The sequence below is a fragment of the Aquarana catesbeiana genome, linkage group LG03 (assembly GCF_042186555.1).
Source record: "Aquarana catesbeiana isolate 2022-GZ linkage group LG03, ASM4218655v1, whole genome shotgun sequence".
NCBI lineage: Eukaryota > Metazoa > Chordata > Amphibia > Anura > Ranidae > Aquarana > Aquarana catesbeiana.
This window is the reverse complement of record NC_133326.1, coordinates 69438381-69466293: the sequence shown is the minus strand read 5'-3', so window position 1 is coordinate 69466293 and position 27913 is coordinate 69438381. Positions and strand designations below refer to the sequence as shown.

Genomic DNA, 27913 nt, shown 5'->3' with positions numbered 1-27913 from the left:
AGTTCATGTTATACCAATAAAAGCAAGAGAAAACTACAATATGGACTGTTTCTATTTCTATGGGCTGCGATGGGCTAGGTGGAAAAATGTGATTTACAGATAGAACACACAAATTGCAGCTCCTTCGGGGGTAGTGCACTACATATGTTACATAGTTACATAGTAGGCGAGGTTGAAAAAAGACACAAGTCCATCAAGTCCAACCTATGTGTGATTATGTGTCAGTATTACATTATATATCCCTGTATGTTGCAGTCGTTCAGGTGCTTATCTAATAGTTTCTTGAAACTATCGATGCCCTCCGCTGAGACCACCGACTGTGGAAGGGAATTCCACATCCTCGCCGCTCTTACAGTAAAGAACCCTCTACGTAGTTTAAGGTTAAACCTCTTTTCTTCTAATTTTAATGAGTGGCCACGAGTCTTGTTAAACTCTCTTCCACGAAAAAGTTTTATCCCTATTGTGGGGTCACCAGTACAGTATTTGTATATTGAAATCATATCCCCTCTCAAGCGTATCTTCTCCAGAGAGAATAAGTTCAGTGCTCGCAACCTTTCTTCATAACTAATATCCTCCAGACCCTTTATTAGCTTTGTTGCCCTTCTTTGTACTCGCTCCATTTCCAGTACGTCCTTCCTGAGGACTGGTGTCCAGAACCGGACGGCATACTCCAGGTGCGGCCGGACCAGAGTCTTGTAGAGTGGCTAAAACACATATTGAGTTTTATCCAGGATCACTCCAAAAAGTAGCATGGTGGATAGGACCACATACTTAGCTGAAAAAGCCTGGACTGAATTGAATTATTCACATAACCTTTTATATTGATTTTTTTTTGATGGCACAGTTTGGCATTTTTTATTCTGTCACGTTTGACACAATGTATATGTCATGATATATGGAAAAGCTTATGTTTAATAAGGTGCATTAATTTCATGTGCATTCCGTATTTCACCTTTGGGGTACAAAATAGAGTGTCACGGTATGCACCAATTTGAAGTATTGAGTGGGATAGCGCCTACTTTACACGTTTTTTGCATAATGTATATGTGGCCTCTCATCGGGTGGGCTTTACCAGCCGCATATATGAGGCTCTATCTTTACTGTGATGAGAGCACCTCCCCTGCACACTCCCAGCACAGTAACAAAAGTGTACCGGTATGCTCCCGATGCATACTTGCAATCTGGAGCTTTCCAATCATGTGACCAATGTGACAGCCAATCACAGCGGCCACATGATCAGAATGCCCACCTCTGCCTCCCAGCATTTAGATCCTCTTAAAGGGCCGGGAAGTGGTGACAGGAAGGGGTTAAAGTGTTTGTAAACCTCTAACAATATGGACAAAGCATATCCCTCTCTAGTGTGTATTTGTCTCAATCTAGAGCGCTAAGTGTCATTTCTGTCTGCTGCATCATTCCTCTGCTAACTGCATGAGTCACTTCTGATACGTTTTCTTGACACCAAGAGATAAAAAAGGCAATAGGGGAGGGAGCTTCAGCGCACAGCCTCTGATTGACAGCCTCAGTTCTGTTCCTGTGTGTTTTGTAAAGGGGGCGTGTCTCTTCCCTCCAATCAGCTTTCAGCTCTCAGTTCTCTGCGCTGAGCTCTGCAGAATGTAACTTCAGCTCCCCGCCCCCTGCTTTCTGAAACCCCAGACAAGATGTATAAATTTTGCATTTTGAACAGGTATAGAGAAGAGATAGCTGCAGGTAAATAGGTACAACTTATGTAGAAGGATTTGTTTCAGCTCTGTGTTACACCTGTGGCCAGTAACTGGGTATATAAAAGGGTTTAAAGCCACTTTAAGTGACACTTTAAGTGAACTTGTTTTTTTATTTATTTTTTTCATTTTTTTTTTAAATTAAAAAAATGTAAATTGTTTCACAAAAGAAACGGTTAAGACTCCAATCTAGCAGGAGGAAAGTTCAAAACTAATCTTAGAAAGTATTATTTTAACAAAAGCGTAGCCAATGCTTGAAACAGACCTACCAGCACAGGTAGTAAATCCGTCAACAGTAAGTGGATTCAAAAATGCATGGGACAAACATACTGTACATCTATACTCAGACAAAAAGTTAACAAAAAATCTAAATTTAAAAATAAAAAAAAATGGGGCAGACTCGAAGGACCACATGGTCTTATTTCCAGTATCGCTTTTCTATGTTTCTAATGCACACGAGCTGACTTTTCGACAGGACTTCCGACAGGCTTTCCCAACGAACGGACTTGCCTACACACGATGACACCAAAGTCCGACGGATTCGTACGTGATGACGTACGACCGGACTAATATAAGAAAGTTCATAGCCAGTAGCCAATAGCTGTCCTAGCGTCGTTTTCAGTCGTCGGACTAGCATACAGACGAGCGGATTTCTCAATAGGAACTGGGTCCGGCAGAGTTCCGACGTAAAGATTTGAAACATGTTCCAAATCTAAAGTCCGTCAGATTTTCAACCGGAAAAGTCCACTGCAGGTCCGATGAAGCCCACACACGGTCTAATTTTCCGTCGGACCAGTCCGGTCGAAAAGTCTGCTTTTTTTATTTGCATTACTGTTCGAGCCTTAAAAAAGAGGGGACACCACGAAAAAAATTTGGATGTTAGTGCAAATAAAAAAAAAAGTATTACAGACAGTACTCATCGCCTCAAGTAAGAGGTCCTTTGAAACTCTTACCTCATTAATAGAAAACTGGCAGATACCTCACTATTAGGGATGAGCTTCGTGTTCGAGTCGAACCCATGTTCGACTCGAACATCGTCTGTTCGATCGTTCGCCGAATTGCGAACGATATGGGCTGTTCGCGCCAAATTTGGCGCGTCATGGCCCATAATTCACTGCGGCATCGCAGTGCATTGCTGGCTGATGATTGGCCAAGCATGCACTATGACCCGCATGCTTGGCCAATCACAGCGCCGTCAGTAGAGAGAGCTGTAATTGGCCAAAGCAAGGCTGGCTTTGGCCAATTATGGCTCAGGGGGTTTAGAACATGCCCCACACTATATAAGGCCGCCTGCACGGCGGCCCTGTGTAGTGTGTTCCGGCGTGCTTAGAGAGAGAGAGAGAGACAGTGTCATTTCATTTGAGTTAGCTAGATTAGGCAGGACAGTCAGTGAGTTAGCTGCACTTACAGTGTATTGTGTATATATATGCATCCCAGGTGTTGTGTGTGTATATATATATATATATATATATATATATATATATATATATACACTGTATTCAGTTTAGCTAGATCCGTTCCTGTTATCTTCCTACTGACAGACAGGCTTGTCTTGTTACAGTATTTACAGCTACCTGAAGAAAATTGCTGGTGTTCTTTTGATCCTATTAGTACCACAGTCAGACAGCTAGACTATTTACAGTTAGTGTAGTGCGTCCTCCTCACAGTGTTCAGTTAAAGCTACAAGTTAGTTTAGTGTGACCTCTGCACAGTGTTTAGCTAAAACTACAAGTTAGTGTAGTGCGTCCTCCTCACAGTGTTCAGCTAAAGCTACAAGTTAGTTTAGTGTGACCTCTGCACAGTGTTCAGCTAAAGCTACAAGTTAGGGTAATGCGTCCTCCTCACAGTGTTCAGCTAAAACTACAAGTTAGTGTAGTGCGACCTCTGCACAGTGCTCAGCTAAAGCTACAAGTTAGTGTAGTGTGTCCTCTGAACAGTGTTCAGCTAAAGCTACAAGTTAGTGTAGTGCGTTCTCCTCACAGTGTTCAGCTAAAACTACAAGTTAGTTTTTTGCGAGCTCTGCACAGTGATCAGCTAATGCCGCGTACACACGAGCGGACTTTCTATCCTACTTGGTCCGGCACACTTTCCGACGGACTTTGTCCGCCAGGTGCGCCGGACTTTAAAACGAACGGACTTGCCCACACACGCCGGGATTTTCCGGCGGGCTAAGTCCGCCCATCTTTCCGACGGACTTTCGCCGGAGTTCCGGCGGACTTTCAGAATGAACGGACTTGCCCACACACGGACAAGTCCGTTCATTTTGAACGTGACTCAGGTGCGACGGGACTAGAAAAGGATGTCAATCTTGCCGCTTTTATCGGCTAGATTGACACCTTGCGAGCCCCGTCGCGGGGCATACCAGGCCCTTAGGTCTGGTATGGATTATAAAGGGGAACCCCGCTACGCCGAAAAAACGGCGTGGGGTCCCCCCTAAAATCCATACCAGACCCCGATCCGAGCACGCAGCCTGGCCGGTCAGGAAAGGGGGTGGGGACGAGCGAGCGCCCCCCCCCTCCTGAACCGTACCAGGCCGCATGCCCTCAACATGGGGGGTGGGTGCTTTGGGGGAGGGGGGCGCCCTGCGCCCCCCCCCCCAAAGCACCTTGTCCCCATGTTGATGAGGACAAGGGCCTCTTCCCGACAACCCTGGCCGTTGGTTGTCGGGGTCTGCGGGCGGGGGCTTATCGGAATCTGGGAGCCCCCTTTAATAAGGGGGCCCCCAGATCCCGGCCCCCCACCCTATGTAAATGAGTATGGGGTACATGGTACCCCTACCCATTTACCTAGGAAAAAAGTGTAAGTAATAAAACACACCACACAGGTTTTTAAAATATTTTATTAAACAGCTCCGGGGGGGGGGTCTTCTTCCGGCTTCGGGGGTCCCTCCGCTTCATCTTCTCCCGGCGTCCGGTTGGTTCTTCTCCGCTCTCCGGCCTCTTCTCCCGGTGTCGCAGGTCTTCGGCCGGCCCCTCCGCTCTCTTCATGTAGCTCTATTGCGAGCGGAGGTCCGGACTTCTGGGCTTCTTGGCTTCTTGGCTTCTTGGCTTCTCTTCTCTTCTCTTCCCCCAGATGTTGACACGACGCTCTCTCCGGCTGGACTGGTCTCTGAGGGCTGCGTTGTGACTTATATAGGCGGAGACCCCGCCCCCATATGATGTCACAGTCCTTGGGCATGCTGGGACTGTGACGTTTTAGGGGGCGTGGTCGACCACGCCCCCTAAAACGTCACAGTCCCAGCATGCCCAAGGACTGTGACATCATATGGGGGCGGGGTCTCCGCCTATATAAGTCACAACGCAGCCCTCAGAGACCAGTCCAGCCGGAGAGAGCGTCGTGTCAACATCTGGGGGAAGAGAAGAGAAGAGAAGAGAAGCCAAGAAGCCAAGAAGCCAAGAAGTCCGGACCTCCGCTCGCAATAGAGCTACATGAAGAGAGCGGAGGGGCCGGCCGAAGACCTGCGACACCGGGAGAAGAGGCCGGAGAGCAGAGAAGAACCAACCGGACGCCGGGAGAAGATGAAGCGGAGGGACCCCCGAAGCCGGAAGAAGACCCCCCCCCCCGGAGCTGTTTAATAAAATATTTTAAAAACCTGTGTGGTGTGTTTTATTACTTACACTTTTTTCCTAGGTAAATGGGTAGGGGTACCATGTACCCCATACTCATTTACATAGGGTGGGGGGCCGGGATCTGGGGGCCCCCTTATTAAAGGGGGCTCCCAGATTCCGATAAGCCCCCGCCCGCAGACCCCGACAACCAACGGCCAGGGTTGTCGGGAAGAGGCCCTTGTCCTCATCAACATGGGGACAAGGTGCTTTGGGGGGGGGGGGGGGCGCAGGGCGCCCCCCTCCCCCAAAGCACCCACCCCCCATGTTGAGGGCATGCGGCCTGGTACGGTTCAGGAGGGGGGGGGCGCTCGCTCGTCCCCACCCCCTTTCCTGACCGGCCAGGCTGCGTGCTCGGATCGGGGTCTGGTATGGATTTTAGGGGGACCCCACGCCGTTTTTTCGGCGTAGCGGGGTTTCCCTTTATAATCCATACCAGACCTAAGGGCCTGGTATGCCCCGCGCTCGCCGCAATAGGAAGATTTGTTTTTCCTATTGCAGCGAGCGCGAGATGCAATACCATCCCCTCGTGTCGTATTTGGTCTGTCGGACCAGCCTACACACGAGCGGGCTTTCCGTCGGACCAGCACACACACGAGCGGACTTTCCGCCCGAAACTGAGTCCGACGGAAAGATTTCAAACATGTTTAAAATCTAGGTCCGGCGGGCTTTTGGGAAGAAGTCCGCCGGAAAAGTCCGCCGCCGCCCACACACGGGCGGATTGTCCGGCACACTCTGGTCCGCCGGACCAAGTATGCCGGAAAGTCCGACCGTGTGTACGCGGCATAAGGCTACCTGTAGAAGGTTGGTGGTGTTTTCATGATCCTATCACTACCGCAGGCAGCTTATTAAGCTACAAGTTAGTTTTTTGCGAGCTCTGCACAGTGTTCACCTAAAGCTACCTGTAGAAGGTTGGTGGTGTTTTCCTGATCCTATCACTACTGCAGGCAGCTAAATAAGCTACAAGTTAGTTTTTTGCAAGCTCTGCACAGTGTTCACCTAAAGCTACCTGTAGAAGGTTGGTGGTGTTTTCCTGATCCTATCACTACCGCAGGCAGCTATATAAGCTTCAAGTTAGTTTTTTGCGAGCTCTGCACAGTGTTCACCTAAAGCTACCTGTAGAAGGTTGGTGGTGTTTTCCTGATCCTATCACTACCGCAGGCAGCTAAATAAGCTACAAGTTATTTTTTTGCGAGCTCTGCACAGTGTTCACCTAAAGCTACCTGTAAAAGGTTGGTGTTTTCCTGATCCTATCACTACCGCAGGCAGCTAAATAAGCTACAAGTTAGTTTTTTGTGAGCTCTGCACAGTGTTCAGCTAAAGCTACCTGTAGGTTGGAGGTGTTCTCATACTACAGGCAGGCAGTTGATTTTGCTAGCTGCAGTATCAGTATATATATATATATATATATATATATATATATATATATATCCCAGCTTAGTGCAGCTACAGGCCATTAGTATGTCTGGAAGGCCAACAAGGAGAGGCAGACAGTCACAAGCCAATAAAAGAGGGCAAGCAGGCTCTGTGTCTAGAGGCAACAGTGCTGGTCGTGGAGACAGTGCATCCACATCAGCACGTGGCCGTGGGACACGCTTGGCCTTTTTTTGGCAGCTGGCCGTGTTGAGCCGCAACATGCGGAAGACTTGGTCGAGTGGATGACCAAGCCGTCCTCATCCTCCTCATCCTCTCTCACACATGCTCAGGGTACTTTGTCTGGCAAAGCAGCTGCCAACACGGCCTCTTCCCTCGGCTCAATGGCATCAGTGACTCCTTCCCTAGCCCCACCATGTCCTCCTGAGGAGTCCCTTGAACCGTTTGACTGCAGTGTTGGGCACATGCTTCAGGAGGATGTCCAGCGTTTAGAAGGCTCTGATGATGATACTGAGCTAGATGAAGGCAGTAACGTGAGCACGGACAGAGGGGGTGCCCAAGAAGGACAGCAATCTGGCAGTCATGCTCCCCCTGCTGCAGCATACTGCCAGGTTTGCTCCAGTGATGAGGAGGGAGGGGATGATGAGGTCACTGACTCAACGTGGGTGCCTGATAGGAGAGAGGAGGAGGAGGCACATCACCAACTAGGCAGGATGCCCTCAAGGGGCCAGCCTAAGAGCAGCACACTGACTGCATCACACCTCAAAGCTCTGCATGTGCAAGGTGCTGCTGTCTCTGCACGTTATTACAAAAGTTCTTTGGTGTGGGCCTTTTTTGAGACGAGTGCATCAGATCGCACCGCTGCTATTTTCAACATATATCTCAAGCGTATCTCGCGTGGCCAAAACATCTCCCGCTTGGGCACCACATGCTTGACCAGACATATGTTGACCTGCCATGCAGTGCGTCGGCAAGCGTATCTAAAAGACCCACACCAAAGAACAAAGAGGACCTCTCCTTGCTCCTCATCAGCTGAGATCTCCAACCTCACTATACCTTCAGTCCTCTCTGAGACCTGCACTGAGAGGAATGAAGGTGTAGAATTAGGTGTGTCACAGCCAAGTACTTGTGGGCAATCTGCTTTCGGTACACCGACGTCAGATTGTACCAGGCAAATTTCCCTGCCCCAGCTGCTGCACCGCCGAAAGAAGTTCGCTCCCAGCCATCCACATGCCCAGCGGTTGAATGCTAGCTTGGCAAAATTGCTAGCACTTCAACTGCTGCCTTTTCAGTTGGTAGACTCTGTCCCCTTCCGTGAGTTTGTGGAATGTGTGGTTCCTCAGTGGCAGGTATCCAAACGCCACTTTTTCTCACGGAAGGCGATTCCGGCTCTCTACCGGCATGTGGAAGGCAATGTCTTGGCCTCGCTGGACAGGGCGGTCAGCGGTAAGATGCATATTACCGCTGACTCATGGTCCAGCAGGCATCGACAGGAATGTTACCTAAGTTTCACTGCACATTGGGTGACTCTGCTGGCAGCTGGGAAGGATGCAGGACAAGGTGCAGTAGTGTTAGAGGTTGTTCCGCCACCACGCCTCCAAAATGCCACTACTAATGATTGTGACACACCTCTCTCCTCCACCCCCTCCTCTTCTTCTTCCTCCGTGGCCTCTTCCTGTGCTTTGTCCTCGAAACCAGCTGTGCTCCGTAGCCATTCAAGTGGCTACGCAAGTATGCAGGCCAAAAGATGCCATGCGGTGCTTGAGCTGGTGTGCTTGGGGGACAGGAGCCACACTGGGGCAAAGGTTCTGTCAGCTCTGCAGGGGCAGGTTCAGAGGTGGTTTTCGCCACGCCAACTTAAGGCAGGAATGGTGGTTTGTGACAATGGCACCAACCTCCTCTCTGCCCTCCGACAGGGACAAATGACCCATGTGCCCTGTTTGGCTCACGTCCTTAACTTGGTGGTGCAGCAGTTCTTGGGCAGGTACCCAGGCTTACAGGATGTCCTGAGGCAGGCCAGGAAAGTCTGTGTGCATTTCCGCTGGTCACATAATGCCAGTGCTCGGCTGGCAGACCTCCAAAAGGAGTTTAACCTGCCGAAGAACCGCCTAATCTGTGACATGCCCACCAGGTGTAACTCAATGTTGGCCATGCTGCAGCGGCTGCACACGCAGCAGAGGGCCATCAATGAGTACCTGTGCGACTATGGCACCAGGACAGGGTCAGGGGAGCTTGGATTTTTCCCCACGCCAGTGGGCCATGATCAGGGATGCATGCACTGCCCTGTTACCATTTGAGGAGGCCATGAGGATGGTGAGCAGTGACAGTGCATGCATCAGTGACACTGTCCCCCTTGTCCACCTGTTGGAGCACACACTGCGTGGAATAATGGACAGGGCACTTGAGGCAGAACAGAGGCAGGAAGAGGAGGACTTCCTTAGCTCTCAAGGCCCCCTTTATCCAGACAGTGTTCCTGCGTGCCCGCCGATCACACAGGAAGAGGAGGAGGAGGAGGAGGAGGATTGTGTCAGTATGGAGGTGGAGCCTGGCACTCAGCATCAGCAGCAGTCTTTAAGGGATCAGTCCCAAGAAACACATGGATTTGTACGTGGCTGGGAGGAGGTGGCTGCGGACCATGTTGTCCCTAGTGACCCAGAGGACTCCGGACCGAATGCCTCTGCAAACCTATGCTGCATGGCCTCCCTGATCCTGCAAAGCCTGCGGAAGGATCCTCGTATTCGTGGTATCAAGGAGAAGGTCCAATACTGGCTGGCAACCCTTCTTGATCCATGTTACAAGGGTAAGGTTGCGGACCTTATCTTGCCATCGCAGAGGGAGCAGAGGATGAAACATCTTCGGGAGGCCTTGCAGAAAGGTCTGTGCAACGCGTTCCCAGAGACTGGGAGGTTACAAACTTCTATTTCTGGACAACGTGTTGCTTCGGTCAGTCAAAGAAGGAGCGGTGGAGAAGGTGGCCGCCTGACCGATGCATTCAGACAATTTTTTAGTCCGCAGCCCCAAGGTATGAATGGTTCCAGTAACCATCGCCAGCGTCTGCTTTACATGGTGCAGGAATACCTAGGGGCAAGATCTGACTTGGACACCTTTCCCACCGAAAATCCTCTGGGTTACTGGGTCTTGAGGATGGATCACTGGCCAGAGCTTGCACAGTATGCAAATGAGCTACCGGCCTGTCCTGCATCCAGCGTTCTTTCGGAACACACATTCAGTGCTGCTGGAGGCTTTGTAACTGATCACAGGTTGCGTCTGTCCACCAACTCGGTCGATCAACTGACCTTCATAAAAATGAATCATTCTTGGATCACCACCAGCTACCAAGCACCTGATGCTGATGTAACCGAATAATTTTTTTTGAAATCTCAGATCCCTTCAAAGACTGCCTATGCTGATGCTGAGTGACTATCCTGAGTAATTATCCTCTTCCTCCTCAATGATTACGCTGATAGCTTGTAAGAACATTTTTGGTTCTGGGCGCTGCCACCAGTGCCTAAGGCCCAATTTTTCAGCCCCTGTTTAACAGGGACATGTAATTACAATTTTTGATGCAATACTTTGCAGCAGGGCTCGTTCCTGCGTTCCAACTAGAGTACCTGTGAGGGGTTGCAGTGTTGTGGCACCAGCACCAGTGCCTAAGGCCCAATTTTTTTGCCCCTGTTTAACAGGGGCCTGTAATTACAATTTTTGATGCAATACTTTGCAGCAGGGTTCGTTCCTGCGTTCCAACTAGAGTATCTGTGAGGGGTTGCAGTGTTGTGGCACCAGCACCTAAGGCCCAATTTTTCTGCCCCTGTTTAACAGGGGCGTGTAATTACAATTTTTGATGCAATACTTTGCAGCAGAGCTCGTTCCTGCGTTCCAACTAGAGTATCTGTGAGGGATTGCAGTGTTGGGGCACCAGCACCAGTGCCTAAGGCCCAATTTTTCTGCCCCTGTTTAACAGGGGCGTGTAATTACAATTTTTGATGCAATACTTTGCAGCAGGGCTCGTTCCTGTGTTCCAACTAGAGTATCTGTGAGGGGTTTCAGTGTTGTTGCACCAGCACCAGTGCCTAAGGACCAATTTTTCAGCCCCTGTTTAACAGGGGCGTGTAATTACAATTTTTGAGGCAATGCTTTGCAGCAAAGCTCGTTCCTACGTTCCAACTATAGTATCTGTGAGGGATTGCAGTGTTGTGGCACCAGCACCAGTGCCTAAGGCCCAATTTTTCAGCCCCTGTTGGGGCATGTAATTACAATTCTTGATCTAATATTTCACAGCAGGGCCCGTTTCTGCGCCCACCAAGAGCGAGTGAGGACTTACAGTGTTGTGGCACCACCACCAAAGGCCCAATTTTTCTGCCCCTGTTCAACAGGGGCATGTAATTACAATTCTTGATCTAATATTTCACAGCAGGGCCCTGTGAGGGCTTACAGTGTTGTGGCCACAACAACACCTAAGGCCCAAATTTCTGCTGAGTATATAGGGCAGGCCCCTACTTTCAAACATCCAACTTACAAACGACTCCTACTTGCAAACGAAAGGAGACAACAGGAAGTGAGATGAAATCTACCCCTAGGAAGGGAAATTCTCTCCTGTAAGAGTTAATATGGGAAAAACATTTCTCCTTTCCACTGATGCTTTATCACCAATCCTTGTTTCACAAAAAACCCCAAATTTTCAAAAAACATTTGTCATTGGGACAAAAAGTGAGGTGAAATCTTCTGAAGAGGAGCACAGACAGCAAAACAAATGTCACAGGGGTGATAACCCTTCACTATGTTTTCCAAAAAGCTTAAAATAGATTTTTTGGCTGGAGCTAAACATGTTAAAAATGTACCAGTTCAAAATTACAAACAGATTCTACTTAACAACAAACCTACAGTCCCTGTCTTGTTTGCACCGCCTGTATACTGCTGTTCAGAGTACAGAGCCTGTATACTGCTGTTTCCTTTTTTAATTTGGGTGTGGGGTTCCCCTTAATATCCATACAAGACCCAAAGGGCCTGGTAATGGACTGGGGGGTACCCATGCTGTTTGTCTCACTGATTTTCATCCATATTGCCAGGACCCGACATTACATTAAAGCCGCAAGCAGTTTTAAATGACTTTTTTTCCTTTAAAAATGACATTTTGTGCAGGGACTGTTCTTAGCACGGGAAACACGTGCCACTTTACAGGCATACTATAGACACCCCCCAGGTACGATATTTAAAGGAATATTTCACTTTTTTTTTTTTTTTTTACTTTAAGCATTATTATAATCACTGCTCCCGAAAAAACGGCCGTTTTTAAAAGTTTTTTTTGCATTGATACATGTCCCCTGGGGCAGGACCCGGGTCCCCAAACCCTGTTTAGGACAATACCAAGCAAATTAGCCTTTAAAATGAGCACTTTTGATTTCAAACGTTCGATTTCCATAGACGTCAATGGGGTTCTAATGTTCGTGCGAATTCGGTCCGTTCGCAGGTTCTGGTGCGAACCGAACTGGGGGGTGTTCGGCTCATCCCTACTCACTATTACATTCTGCCAATTTTAGAAGTTGGCTTATACATTGAAGGATATATATCAAGCAGATTGGGGACACATTTGAATGATAATCAAACTGTATGTTAGTAAAGTAAATGCAACAGTTTTTATGTGTATTTGTGACCATGTCCCTATTATCCTGGGCAGCCAACTGCAAGAGATTATCATTCAAAATAGATACACAATCAAGATGGGGTCAGGGGCAAGTTATATTCTATCATAATTTACAGTAGCAGAGGAAGGAATTTCTGAATTAAAATGTTGAATTTTAAAAATTGTTTGATATCTGCCTGCCTTATCCTGTTTAGTACTGCATTCTAGTGTGAAAGAATTGATAAATACCCACATTCCGGGGAATTATCTAAGCTATAACTGTCAGCAGTGGCATGTGCCACATTAACTAAGCAGATAGACCTGTTTTAGGGTTGTTTCAGGTCTATCTGCACCACCCATTCCATATTCTATTTCAGACTGACACAGAGTGAAACACAGATTCGGCATAAAACAGAAGTGATGGCTCCTAATTAACAAAGGGGCTCAAGCCGATTTTAGTAATTAGGAGCAGCATCTGCTCAATTTTATATGTTTAGAAGGGTGATGCAAACTTGTTCATGCATCTCTCTTTTTTTAATTTCTCCATTCTAAAAAAAAAAAAAAAAAATGTTGTAGAAAGTAAGTAGCAGAGTAACCCTTTAGATTTATAAAATGCAAGATTTCACCTTTTATAGTACAAAAAAGGGGACAGGGATGCCCATGACATCATTGACATAGTATGGTATGTGAAACGTAATCTTGTAAATAAACACCTTTACTCAGCTTTAGTGCTTCAGCTACCACCAAACAAATCTACTTACCAGAAGGATAAACCTCATCTCATAGGAGGTCTCACATCGCTTTATACTGATCACTGGAGGATGGATGGCTCACGCCTCTATGTAAGGTGATGGTAACAACATATAGCACAGCCAAGTCTCATGTTTAGAGAAAGAAAGAGGGAACTACATAGTTTAGCAGTTTTCTAATTGATTTATTAAATAAGGGTAAAAACTCACAAATGAGGAAAATAAACAAGATAAAACACTGACATACGCCACCAATCCAAGCCAGCATGATGACGTCACCGCTTGTGCCCAAAAATTGTTTTATATGGGATGGCCGTTTAGAGTGTAATGTTACACCTATAGGGAGGCACCCGTCCTAGGTGTTTTGGTACACACATTTAATAAAGCGGAGTTCCGGCCGAAATATCACTTTTAAGATAAAAATACCCCTAGAATATTCATGCCTTGTGCAATGTAACAGAGGTATGCTGTAAACTATGCCCAGTTTTCTATTTGTGCAGCATAATTTTCTTACTTTGTGAAGTTCCTACACAACGAGGCCATCTCCAGTGTGGGCATCTGAAGCCACAGTGTCCTTCTTCCTGGATTCCATGCATGCTGGCTACCCAACATACAACTGCTGATCTCGCGCATGTGCAGTGGGGTGCAATCATGCCATGCCAAGCTGACCAAGATTTTTCCATAGACGCCAATGTGAAATGTTACCAGTGCCATGCCATGCCCAGCTGACCAAGAATTTCCATAGATGCCATTGTTAAATGTTGCGGGGGCAGTGCCATGCCAAGCTGACCAAGATCTCCCAGGAGCCAATGCAAAACCGGAAATGATGTACACGGTTTTTGTACAGGTGAGTGAACAGAAAAAAAAAAAAAATAAATTGCCAATTCATTTTAAGGATGCATATTAGTGCTGCATAGTGAGGAGTGAAAAATATGGGTGGAACTCCGCTTTAATATTTGTTTTCACCACTCACATTTGTTTTCACGAATAATTTGTTTTCACATTTGTTTTCACCAATCATTTTTCATATTTATTTTATATTAACGTATTAATATAAAAATTTTTCACCAATTGGCATGGAGTCACTAAACGCATACACCTTCTTTCTGAGATTGACCAGAGTTGAAAAAAAGGGGTTATAACAGGGGTTATGTACCTGTGTAGGGTGAGTGTGTACCTGTGTATTGTAAGTACATGAGTGCTGCGAGTGCACGTGGGCTGTATTGAGTATTAGTGTCAGGTAGTACCTGTGTATTGTGAGTGTTCTGAGTAGTGTGTGTGGATCATTAGTACTTGTGTATTGTGTGTGTGCACGTGGGTCTGCGAGTGCACGTTGGTCTGCAAGTGCATGTGGGTCAGCGTCAGCAAGTGCACGTTGGTCAGTGAGTGCACGTTGGTCAGCGAGTGCACGTTGCTCTGCGAGTACCTGTGGATTGTCTTGTTGAGTACCTGTGTATTATCTAGTTGAGTACCTGTGTATTGTCTAGTTGAGTACGGTGGGTATGGAGATGTGTACATCTTGCGGCATGCATGCGTTCATCCGATTAAGGGCGAATACTGCTGTGCAAATTGTAAGCACATTATTTCCCTGGAAGCCCAGGTTCTGAATCTGGGGAAGCAACTGTCAGCACTGAGAAGACCCTCCATACTAAAGGAGAGCCAGGAACGTACACGGCAGGGGCCAACACAGAGGTGGGTGGAGACAAAGTAGGGCAGCACAGTGGTGTAGTGGTTAGCACTCTCGCCTAGCAGTAAAAATAGTCGCTGGTTCGAATCCCAACCACGACACTACCTGCCTGGAGTTTGCATGTTCTCCTTGTGCCTGCGTGGGTTTCCTCCGGGTACTCCGGTTAACTCCCACACTCCAAAGACATGCTGGTAGGTTAATTGGCTTCTGTTCAAAATTGGCCCTAGTATATGAATGTAAGTTGGGGACCTTGGATTGTGGGCTCCTTGAGGGTAGGGACCGATGTGGGTGTACAAATTATGTGTGGAGTGCTGCGTGAATTGGCAGGGTCATATGGGTACCTTATATAAAAATAGGGATGATTGTAGACACGCACCCACACTCACTCAGGTTGAACTGGGTGGACTGGTGTCTTTATTCAAATCTTACTATGTAACTATGTAAGATGCAGGCACTAGGAAAGAGTAGATGGGTAACAGTCAGGAAGGGTAGAGGGAGAAGTGTCAGGGAGGCCGATCCAAGGTTGGAGCATCCCAATAAGTACGCTCCATTGAGTGACATTGGTGAAACCAGTCAGGGACCAGCACTGCTGGAGCTGAGGGACTCTCCTAGCTGCCGGGGGAAGAACTCCTCCAGTGAAAGTGGGGGGGAAACAAAGGGAATGGAAAGACAGATTCTGGTGGTAGGGGACTCAATTCTTAAAAGGACAGAGAGGGCAATCTGTAACAAAGACCTGAAGCGCCGAACTGTATGTTGTCTACCAGGGGCTCGGGTTTGGCACATCACAGATCTGGTGGACAGATTACTGGGAGGGACTGGGGAAGACCCGGCTGTCATGGTGCACGTTGTCACCAATGACAAAGTCAGAGGCAGATGGAGTGTCCTAAAGAATGATTTTAGGGACTTGGGAGCTAAATTGAGGAAAAGGACCTCCAAGGTACATCAAGCCATACCAGAAAGGCAGAGGGAGATTAGGGAAGTAAACAAGTGGCTGAGGAGCTGGTGTAGTAAGGAGGGGTTTGGGTTCCTGGAGGACTGGGCCAACTTCTCAGTCGATCACCAGTACTATAGAAGGGACAGACTGCACCTAAATGAGGAGGGTGCAGATCAGCTGGGAGTAAAGATGGCCAAAAGGTTAGAGGGGTTTTTTAACTAGGCGACGGGGGGGGGGGGCCCAGAGGTAAAGATAGTCAGTGCGCAACATATTCCAGAGGGTAATATTGGGGGCATTAGTGGTAGGTTGACTAAAGCACATAAACCCAAGGTAAGTATAGTAACAAGTCCTAGTTGCAATCTCAGAACACCCAATAAGAGGATAGTATGCGAGATACTGTTGTACGAGGAGGATTTGGATTTTGTGGGAATTTCAGAGACTTGGTTCAACAGCTCTCATGATTGGCTGGCAACCATTCAAGGGTATACCCTTTATCGCAGGGATAGAGAGGGTAAAAAAGGGGGAGGGGTATGCCTATATATCAAGAATAATGTAGAAGTGAATGTGACAGATGACATCACTAAGGGAGCTAGGGAGGAGGTGGAAACCTTATGGGTAGAGCTCCAGAGGGATGAAGCTAAGGGGAAAATAATACTGGGCGTATGCTATAGGCCCCTAACCTGAGGGAGGAGGGGGAGACGGATCTCCTATCACAAGTTGGATTAGCATCAAGGACAGACATAGACTGGGCGGAGGGAACCACGCATTCGTCAGTTCCTAAATGTCTTGCAGGATAATTTCATGGTTCAGATGGTAGACGCACCAACTAGCAATAAAGCATTACTGGATCTACTGATTACCAACAATAAAGACCTGATCACTGATGTGTAAATACGGGGCAATTTAGGAGACAGCAATCACAGGTCAATTGGCTTCAGTATAAATCACACAAATAGAAAACATAAGGGGAATACAAAGACACTGAATTTCAAAAGAGCCAACTTCCCTAAACTACGAACCTTGCTAGAAGGCATGAATTGGAATAAAATCTTAGGAACAAAGAACATGGAGGAGAGATAGGTTTGCTTTAAGAGCATTTTAAATAAGGGCATTAGCCAATGCATCCCAATGCATAATAAATTTAAAAGTGAACAAAAGTCCTGGGTGGCCTAACTCCAATGTAAAAATGCATATAAAAGCAAAGTAGAAGGCCTTCAAAAAATACAACGTTGAGGGATCATTATCAGCATTCAGACTTTATAAAGAATGCAACAATAAATATAAGGATACAATTAGGGTGGCTAACATAGAACATGAAAGACACATAGTGGAAGAGAGAAAAAAAATCCCAAGAAATTATTTAGGTATGTAAACAGTAAAAAAGGGAGGAAAGACCATATAGGCCCCATAAAGAATGAGGAAGGACATCTGGTTACAAAGGATGGGGAGATGGCGAAGGTATTGAATTTATTCTTCTCCTCAGTCTTCACGAGGGAATCGGGGGCTTCAGTAACCAAAACTACAGTGTTTATCCTTATGACACATCACAGGAAGCACCTCCATAGTTAACAGAGGACAGAATTAAAATTAGACTTGGGAAACTTAACATTAATAAATCACCGGGACCAGATGGCTTGCATCCGAGGGTACTTAGGGAACTTAGTCAAGTAATTGCCAGACCATTGTTCCTAATTTTTACTGACAGTCTACTGACTGGAATGGTACCAGCTGATTGGAGAAAAGCCAATGTAGCACCAATATTTAAAAAGGGCCCAAAATACATCCCTGGGAATTACAGACCAGTTAGCCTAACATCAATAGTATGCATGCTCTTGGAGGGGATGATAAGGGACTATATACAATATTTTAGTAATATCAATATCATTCGCAGTAATCAGCATGGGTTCATGAAGACTCATTCTTGCCAAACCAATCTATCTATTCTATGAGGAGGTAAGTTGCCATCTAGATAAAGGAAGACCCGTAGACGTGGTGTATCTGGATTTTGCAAAAGCATTTGACACAGTTCCCCATAAATGTTTACTGTACAAAATAAGGTCCGTTGGCATGAACCATAGGGTGAGTACATGGATTGAAAACTGGCTACAAGGGCGAGTTCAGAGGGTGGTGATAAATGGGGAGTACTCGGAATGGTCAGGGGTGGGTAGTGGGGTCCCCCAGGGTTCTGTGCTGGGACCAATCCTATTTATTTTGTTCATAAACGACCTGGAGGATGAGGTAAACAGTTCAATCTCTGTATTTGTGGACAATACTAAGCTAAGCAGGGCAATAACTTCTTTGCAGGATGTGGAAACCTTCCAAAAAGATCTGAACAAATTAATGGGGTGAGCAACTACATGGCAAATGAGGTTTAATGTAGAAAAATGTAAAATAATGCATTTGGGTGGCAAAAATATGAATGCAATCTATACACTGAGGGGAGAACCTCTGGGGGAACCTAGGATGGAAAAGGACCCGGGGGTCCTTGTAGATGATAGGATCAGTAATGGCATGCAATGCCAAGCTGCTGCTATGCTAACAAAGCAAACAGAATATTGACATGCATTAAAAAGGGGATCAACTCCAGAGATAAAACAATAATTCTCCCGCTCTACAAGACTCTGCTCCGGCCGAACCTAGAGTATGCTGTCCAGTTCTGGGTACCAGTCCTCAGGAAGGATGTACTGGAAATGGAGCGAGTACAAAGAAGGACAACAAAGCTAATAAAGGGCCTGGAGGATATTTGTTATGAGGAAAGGTTGCGAGCACTGAACTTATTCTCTCTGGAGAAGAGACGCTTGAGAGGGGATATGATTTCCATATACAAATACTGTGCTGGTGACCCCACAATAGGGATAACATGTTTTAACAGAAGGGAGTTTAACAAGACACATGGCCACTCATTAAAATTAGAAGAAAAGAGGTTTAACCTTAAACTACGTAGGGGGTTCTTTACCCTAAGAGCGGCAAGGATGTGGAACTCCCTTCCTTTAAATAAGCACCTGAACGACAGCAACATACAGGGATATACAATGTAATACTGACATATATTCACACACATGGGTTGGACTTGATGGACTTGTGTCTTTTTTTCAACCTCACCTACTATGTAACTATGTAACTATGATTTATTTTAGACTTTTGATCACTATTCACAGTTGGTCTTGCTGATTATTTAAATGCAATATACAATTAAAAAAGTATTTCTAACAGTGCAGCACATTGGGGTTGATTTACTAAAGGCAAATCCACTTTACACTACAAGTGCAGTCACTGTAGATCTGATGGGAAGATCTGAAATGAGGGGAAGCTCTGCTGATTTCTATCATCTAATCATGTACAAACAAAAATGCTGTTTTTTATTTTTCTTGCATGTCCCCCTCAGATCTACAGTGACTGCACTTCCAAGTGCACTTGCAGTGCACTTGTAGTGCAAAGTGGATTTGCCTTTCATAAATAAACCCCATTGTTTGTATATTTTGAATCTCGATATCGTGGTGCTCAGATATTGATTACTTTGTTCATTATTTTCTAATTTTTTACTTTCTCACTGAGTGCAGTTAGTCTGCTTACTGGCTTTTAATACGTGCAGCTGTGAGGTGGGGAACACCCTGGCTGCAGCTGATTGGTCCAAATTCATGTTCAGCTGAACCTGGAAGAAAGTTGTCAGTACTGGACCAAATTCCTGCATATCCGTACTTGTGGCCATTTTGACTGGTAGAGAAAGTGAACGGAAATCTACATTTTTACAGTTGCCACCAGGCCAGGAATAAAGGGAAAATCTTTTAATGGAGATATTTGTTGTGAGTTCCTCTCACTTGGGAAAAGTATCTTCATTTTCTTTTGCCTCTCTAGGATAGGAAGTTAGGGTTAAATTGCCTACTGGTGCACAAAGAGAAAAACATGGCAGGCTTTTAATTACTCCCTACTCTAATGCTGCATACACACGACCGGACTTTCTGGCAGAAAAGGTCCGACGGAATCATTTCATCGGATATTCCGATCGTGTGTGGGCTTCATCGGACTATTTCTTTCGAAAATTCTGACAGACCTAGTAATAGAACATGTTTTAAATCTTTCCGACTGAATCAATTCCTATCGGTAAAACCGTTCATCTGTATGCTATTCCGATGGGCCAAAAACTACGCAAGGGCAGCTATTGGCTACTGGCTATTTAACTTCCTTTTCCTAGTCCCGTCGTACGTGTTGTACGTCACCACGTTCTAAACGATCGGACTTTGGTGTGATCGTGTGTGCGCAAGTCCGTTTCAGCGGAACTCCGCCGGAACTCCGTCAGAAAAACCGTCAAAGTTGATTCTGATGGAAAAACTGGTCGTGTGTACACGGCATTACAGGAATTTTAAAAAGTTGTTACTTTACACAGACTTAACTTTAGTAGTGGATAGCCAAATCTATTATATTCTTTGTAGGTAGACACAATTTGTAGTCAAGTACCAGAAAATTCCCATCATTAAAAAAAACTGAGCCCTATGTGCTGTAATGAACTTGTTGAAACACTACTGGATACTGATCAGCTGCAGGGGACATTTTCACCACAGGCATGGGATGTTCATTGGCAGATTATGCCTAATCCGCAGGATAATCAGACCACTTTACATGTAAGAATACAGTATTATACCATCAAGGAATTTAACATTCTTCAGTAGTATGCTTCTCTGCTGTTCAATTAGCACCATACAAGCTAAGAAACTTGCACATGGTCTTCCTCCTAACCCTCATCTAGTTGTAACAGTGAAAACAAGTCTACATGAAGAGTGCAAACGACTTATTTACATTTTAAATAATTACATGGCAAATTTCCTGACTATTTGTTCAGTATATAAAAGAAGAAATAACACCAAAGCTTAATGACACCTTTTATATTAAGGTTCTTTGTTTTGGCATGCTATGAATGTGCCTTCATTTATAATGGAAAACACTAAACTTTACATCACAGATGTTGACTTTGTCAGCCCGTTTCTTGCCTTTCTTAAACTTCACAAAACACACCTGGGAATCAGCTTTCTTCTAGCTTGCCGTAACTTGCCTCCTTCTCCTGCCGAGCTGAAGGTACCTTCATCACATTGCTATGCACTGTGTTTGCTTTATACAGCTGTCAGTTTGGTGTTGCAACCGAGGGAGGAGTGTTACACAATCAGCAGCAGCTTAATTGGACAGAGAAGTAGCAGGTGTTCCGCTCCAGTTCTGGATCATTTCCAATTTGTTTTTTTCTTTTTTGTGCTGGAAGCAGATCATTAAAATTACCAACATGACTTAGCAGAGAGAAAGAAAAACTTTCAAAAGTAACTGGTACATAACATCCATTTAGGAAGTTGTCAGCAATGAATGTGTAAGTGGTTTAAGTATCATAGGTTTCAAACCAAAAAAAGATTACTGAAAATTTGGTGGAAGTAAAAAAAAAAAAAAAATCCAACCCTAAATGGACCCCTAAGAACTGTCTTTATTGCTTTGAATCTAAAACATCAGGTTCCTGCCCTCATTTTCAGAGTAGGGGTAGAATCAGATTGGTAACTATAGGACTATGAAGATTGTTCACTAAGAAGGGCCCACGTTCTTGATCTCAATACCCAAACTGTAAATTGTGTGAAATTTAACAACCAAAAACGAAACTAATAAACAGAAGTAGCCACATACTGTATATACAGTACATACATATACAGTATATTGTCATGTCAAAGTCAATTTTCATTTCAAAATATTGTGGGTCTTTTTTTTATTTTAAGAACTTGTCAAACACTGCATCTGTGTATTTATTTACTTTTCACTATGCATCCCTTCTCGTTCACATGGGGGAGGGGGGCAGCATCTGGGGGCTCCCATATTTTTAAAAGGGGCTTACTGATTCTGGGAAGCCCCCCACATCCATACCCCTACAACCACCAGGTCAGAGTTGTGGGGAAGAAGCCTTTGCTCCCATCAACAAGATGTGTGGTCTGGTATGATTCAGGAAGGAAAGGGGTGGGCTCACACTTGCCCCTGCCAGACCTGCCAGATTGCATGCTTGGATATAGGTCTGGTAAGGATTCCCCTTAAAATCCATTCCAGACCCAAGTCTGGTATAGAATTTTGGAGGAACTTCATGCTGTTTTTTGGGGGGTTTTTTGCATGGGGTCCGCCTTGACAGTCATATCAGACCCTCATCAAAGATAAGGGACTGTTATGTAATTTTAAGGGTTCCCAATAACATCCATACCAGACCTTCATCTAGGATAAGGGTACAAATGAAGTTGAAAAGCCTCACCAGAGACCAGAGACCACACTGACAAAAAACACAGTTCTTGGTCTCAAAACAACTTTGTATTTGTGTAATATCTGAGATCCTTACAGGACAATGCTGGTAACTCACTGATATCAACTTTTCTAGCCGAAATGCAGGCCACAAGATAGGCTACCTTATGAAATAATGATGTAAAGTAATACCCTGATAAATTGGGTTTTGAGGTTTTAAAACACTGACAAGACTAGACTGAAATTACGTGGTGGGAGTCTTGAAGGCTCAACAGGACAAGCGACATGTGCAACCTTTTGTATGAAAGTACAGATCAAAGAATTAGTAGCCAGAAGACAATAATAAGAATAAACAGGACAGACACCTGACCTCAGGTGCAATAAGAGTTAGATGTTGTTCTATGTCTAAGTGAAGTAAGAACACAGTCAACTGAAAAGACATATGGGACAACTACCAGAGACGCACCAGTAAAAAATAAGGTTTCCACAGTTACATTTTGCAGAGAGAAACTAAGCCTGAAATGGGTAATGGAACGTAAGGATGCAGTGAAGAAATAGAAACAAAGAACAAAGAGTTCAGAGTTCAGCAAGAAACTGGGTATCAAGGGAAATTGACTAAAAGATTAGGCAGGAAGCTATCCAGAGCATCAGGTAGCTCAGTAGGAAGAGCCACTGCCAGACATAGTTTCAGATTAGATCCTGACAAGCAGGTTGAAGAGCAGTCCTTGGAAAAACAAATGCCAATCTGGCAGAGGCTACAGAACTTCCAAATGTGAACATCACGCACAGCCAGGGATTGGCCAGCAAACCCCCTGGGTGTGCTCTGTGCAGCTGCAGCTGTCATATTCAAACTGTGATATCGGGTATGGGAGGGACTGCTACTCATACCCGCCCTTTGTCAAGCAATCAGCGTATGGGGAAAAATCCTGTGCTTATACCATGCTGATCAGGGTTTTTTTCAGCTATGTGGAAGCCCTGTACTCACAGCATGGCTTCTGAAGTTAAAAGAGAAGTAAGGTTTTTTTTATTTTCCCCTTTTTTACTTACCTAGGTGGATGCAGCATTGGACTGATGCTGCATCTGTCCCCCGGAGTCTCTACACTAAGAACCAAGCCATCGAACATCGCAGATGGCTCGGTTCTCACAGATCGACGAGAGGAGAGCTGCTGGCTGTCAATCTGCAGCTCTCCTCTCTGCTCCTCCATGCTCACTGGAGTGCTGAGCTGTGGAGGGGTGGAGAGCGGCCGTCTCGGTCTCTCAAAGACTCGCTGAGAGGCTGAGACGGGTGTCAGTCCAGGCACCTGGTGGATCCAGACTTTATTGTCATCGCGTCATCACGGTGCCTGGACTGATTCCAGTGATGTCAGCAGAGAGTGGACTTCAGACCGCTCTCTGCTGGAAACGAGTCACAGGAGTGCAAAACTAATTACGTAACTCATTCCAGAACCCTGCACTCTGTATGTAATTCACTCCTGAACCCTGCACGCTGTACATAACTCACTCCAGAACCCTGCACTCTGTGCCTAGCACTCTCCTGCACTCTGTACATAATGCACTACAAAACCCTGCACCCTGTGCATACCATACTCCAGAGCCCTGCACTTTTTACATAGCACACTCCAGAACCCACCTTCCTGTACATAACGCACTCAAGAACTCTGTGCATAACACACTTCAGAACCCCACACTCTGTATCTAGCACTTTCCTAAACTCTGTACCCATTAAGCCCCTCACACTGTTAAGAGTTTGGCCACACCCACTTTTGCCATGGTGCGTATAGCACGCTGCCAGTCACTTCCTATATGTGTCCCATTCTGAAGCTCAAAAGTTGGGAGGTATGGTTAACAACTGAACTCTAAAAGAAATATGTGTGCTGGTATTTCTTTTACAATCTACTAATTGTTTGTAATGCTCAGGATTGACTACCAAGCCATAACTCCCAACTTGCATATCTATTCAGACAGTGTTTTTACAGACAAAGTTTGTAATTGTGCAATACATGGTCAATAGAGCCCCTTAAAGGCAAGAGATGCTTGGCAGAAATCAGGAATGGTTCCCATTTTAGGTTTCTACCTTTTATAAAGTCCCCAGGGACTTCATAAGAGAAATCTAAACTTCTGTTACTCCCAGTTAGCCATTTTGTAGCATAACAGTGTATTACAATAATAAGCAGAGCTTGGAGCTACCATTCTTGAAGTTCCAGAACACAGAGCTCAAGGTGTCAAAGCCACTGGCCATTTATTAAGCAGCCATGGCATTATAATGAAAGCAATGTTTAAGGTGCATTGCCTCAAACGCAGTTTTCTTTTTGATAAATAACCCCATTTGTGTGTGCAGTGCACATGAATAACAAATAGCCCTGTCTACAATCCCATGACTCAGAAAGATAAAATACTATCATATAAAAAAGGACCTGAAGCTGAAATTCATTTTATACAATAGACATGTAAAAATGTATGTATAGATATATATATATATATATATATATATATATATATATATATATATATATATATATATATATATATATATTACATTTATAAAAATGTGAATACATCTATATACAGTATATATTTATTATCAATTATTATTAACTTTGCAGTGTATTGCCTACAGTATTTCACTATTTCCATTTCTGTAACTATATCTATTATTATAGAAAAAAATATGAACACAATGGCGTATTGAGTTACCAATATCAAAACACTATTTCTGCTTTGTCTATGTGTTTGTATGCCTCCTGGTAAACTTTGTATCTATAATGCACAATATTAACTTTATTTAAGAGGTATATAGACAGAATATGAAAACTGATTAAGTAGTTTGTGAGGGGTTATAACTATTGCTAGAGCTTAGAGATGAGGTTTGCTACCATGGGTGAATCTCCTGGTTTAAACATTTTTTTTGCTCTCATTATTGGGGGATTTTTGTATTTTATTAAATTTTTTTGTCTTAAGCTTTTTTTTTCCCTATAAGACTTCCCTTAACAAATGGGCTTTTGTTTCAGGGAATTGTATCTTGGGGTTTTTCATTTATTCTGGGGATATAATTGTTTTTTATTTTATGTTGTTGGGCCTTTATTTTAGGTTTCTTTTTTTGCAGCAAGACTTGCCTTAAAAAAAGTCACTTTGAGATTTTCTTTTATTTTGGGGGTACTGTTTTTGTGAATAAAATTAAATGCAAGAAATGTACACCTAAGCTACCTCATATCTCTCACATTCACAACCCCCCAATCCCCCATAGTACAAATAAATGTTAGACATACACTAGTAAAGCCTATTATCCCTGGTTAAAATACAATTTTACACTGCTGTATCCCCTTGTGTTATCTTAATGCATGTAATAAAACTGCTGTCTGAACTTATGTCTAGTACATTTCAGCCACTTCTCCCTCATTAAAACCTAACTCCGAGCACAAGAAAAAAGCTTGGGCCCACCACACTGCAAGGGTTAAATACTTGTTTTTGCCTAAAGGGTGCAATACCTTATTCCTTGCACCATTAGGGTCGCTCCAGTGATGCAACTAGTCCCACAAAGCCTCCTCCCTAAGGTGCCCCTGGCAGCGGTTACACTCCTGCCTTATCAACATACACTGCAGTGCACTGCAAAGTGTTTTTTTCTCTTCTAGCCCAAAGTTGAGCATTAAAAATGTCCTGCCATTGACCAATTTTACGCTGCTGTATCAGTATATAGTTTTAGCGGTGCTTTACCGTTAGCGGCCGAAGAAAGGGTTAAGTGCGCCCGAAAAGCGTCGCTGCCAAAACGCTTTGCAGGCACTTCGGCAGCGGTGCCCATTCATTTCAATGGGCAGGGGTGGTGGAGGAGCGGTGTATACATCACAATACAACTTTTTCTAACGTCCTGCAAGTGTGCACTTGGGCTTTCACACTGGGGCTGCAGGGAAGGTGTTTTTCAGGCACTTTACAGGTCCCTTGGGTCATTAAGAAAAGTGCAGGGCTTTTAACCCTGAATTGTACGTGAAGAGACACGCATGCGACTGTGGCCTTCTTAAATAGGAGACAATTTGACAATTTGATTTTCTTTCCTGCAGTCATGCTTGATTTCCCCATCAATACTGACTGTTGAATGATTCTGCAGTGCTATTGTGTTCTGCCGACAGCAGGGTGGTGGTGCAGGGAGGCTTCTCGGCCAGTAGAACACAATGTTTACTGCTAGTGGCTATAGCTGCTGTCAGTACTCGCATGCCAAAAATCTGACAGGCTGGTTGTACTCAAGTCAAACAATGTATTGACTTCAGTACAATGAGCCCACCCAAACATTGATTAAATCGTGTCCGGTTTCTGCTGAGCCAGACAAAATTTGATCCAGCTTTAGAGAGGACACTGCAGGAGATTAGTCACATGGATTGGGGAAGCCTGCCAAAGCCAGGAATAAGGTAAACAATACAACCCTAGACTAAACAAGCATTTAGACCAGGGGTCTCAAACTGGTGGCCCTCCAGCTCTTGCAGAACTACAAGTCCCATGAGGCATTGCAAGGCTGACATTTACAAGCATGACTCCCACAGGCAGAGGCGTGATGGGACTTGTAGTTTCACAACAGCTGGAGGGCCGCCAGTTTGAGGCCCCTGATTTAAACCTTGAAGTGCAAGGGGAAGGGGCATACTGCAAGTGTAGATCTTGTCTTAAACCCAGAGTTCATTTTTAATGGCTGCAGAGTGTACTTTCTCAGGAACAAATGCATACATCAATTTTACAGAATTGAGCTGTAGATTCATGAATGTTGAGAGTGGCGGTATACGGTAGACAAAAAAGGCATTGTAAAATACTTCTGGAATAGACCAGATGGCAATAAATTCTCATTATTTTTCTCTTTTCTTTTTAACACTGTTTTTATTACAGATTTCACTTTTGACAAAGGTGAGATTGATATTAGCAGGCTACATTTCAGTACCACAGGGCAAGCATACATAACTAGAGGTGTAGCAGCGTGAACAGTATAATCAGACAACATCTAATCTTGTGGCTGCTCTATCATTCACAGGAGGGTTAAATGACTGGCACATATGAAAACAGTGCGTTCTCTGGTGTGAACATGGTGGGCCATTCAGCCTCAGCTGAACACAATTTAATACAATAACATTATCTAGAAGCCATGCAACACCAGCATTCAGTCACCAATATTGCTATTCAGTATATAAAGTTTATGGATCTTCTGGGCCCTCCAAATATGGGCCTATACACCAGAGTGGGCAGTTTATATAATAGACAAGATTTATGTTCAGTCCCAACCCTGCACTGTAGGTAATAATTTCCTTCAAGTCACACCTTTATACACCATAGCCTATATAGGAAAAAAGTAAGGGACTTTTATGGTACCAGAAAGAGTCATAAAGTGCATACTGTATAATAAACATTTTGTTAGTTTCTATTTAGACAGTCATAAAAAGTACATAATCAAGCTCGATGCAACAAGACTCATACTACACCACCATGCTTATATTCCCTATGTTGCCTTTCTATTATTCAAATTATGAGAATACTGTCTTCTAAAAGGTCAACAACCATAACCTAGTTATAGCCATATTCGCCAAATTGTAAGAGAAAAACCTACGTGACATATACATTGTCCACTACCGTGCCAGCCAATGCCTCACAGTGTCTAATACATATTATTTTTACCACTTCCTTGTCCAGAGATGGTAGTCGCCAAGACCAGACGTGAAGGGAAATATCTGCATCACAGACTGCAATTAAAAAAAATTTTTATAGAATGGAGAAGGGTTAGAATCTATGTCAGGTATTTATTGTTGTCTGCATCTACATTGGAAAGACTATCCTCACTGCCTTTTCAAGTGGACCTACACTTTAAACAGAATGCATTGTGGCACTGTTTTTTTTAGAAATGATCAAGAAAACATTTTCACATTTACTTTGGCACAACTTTCTTTGTTTTACATTTTTCAAGTTTTGTAAAGGGATTGTAAAGGCAGAAGATAAAAAAAAATCCTTCTGT

General features: G+C 44.6%; 1 long non-coding RNA gene across 1 annotated transcript in view; it reads right to left on the bottom strand.

Moving 5' to 3' along the window:
- Positions 1 to 27634, bottom strand: part of LOC141131426 (uncharacterized) — a 126009-nt gene extending 98375 nt beyond the window's left edge. The window contains exons 1-2 of the long non-coding RNA XR_012242770.1: positions 27580 to 27634; positions 20698 to 20928 (exon numbers count right to left, since the gene is read on the bottom strand). This is a non-coding gene — a long non-coding RNA (uncharacterized lncRNA). The remainder of the gene's footprint in view (positions 1 to 20697; positions 20929 to 27579) is intronic.
- Positions 27635 to 27913: the final 279 nt, after the last annotated feature.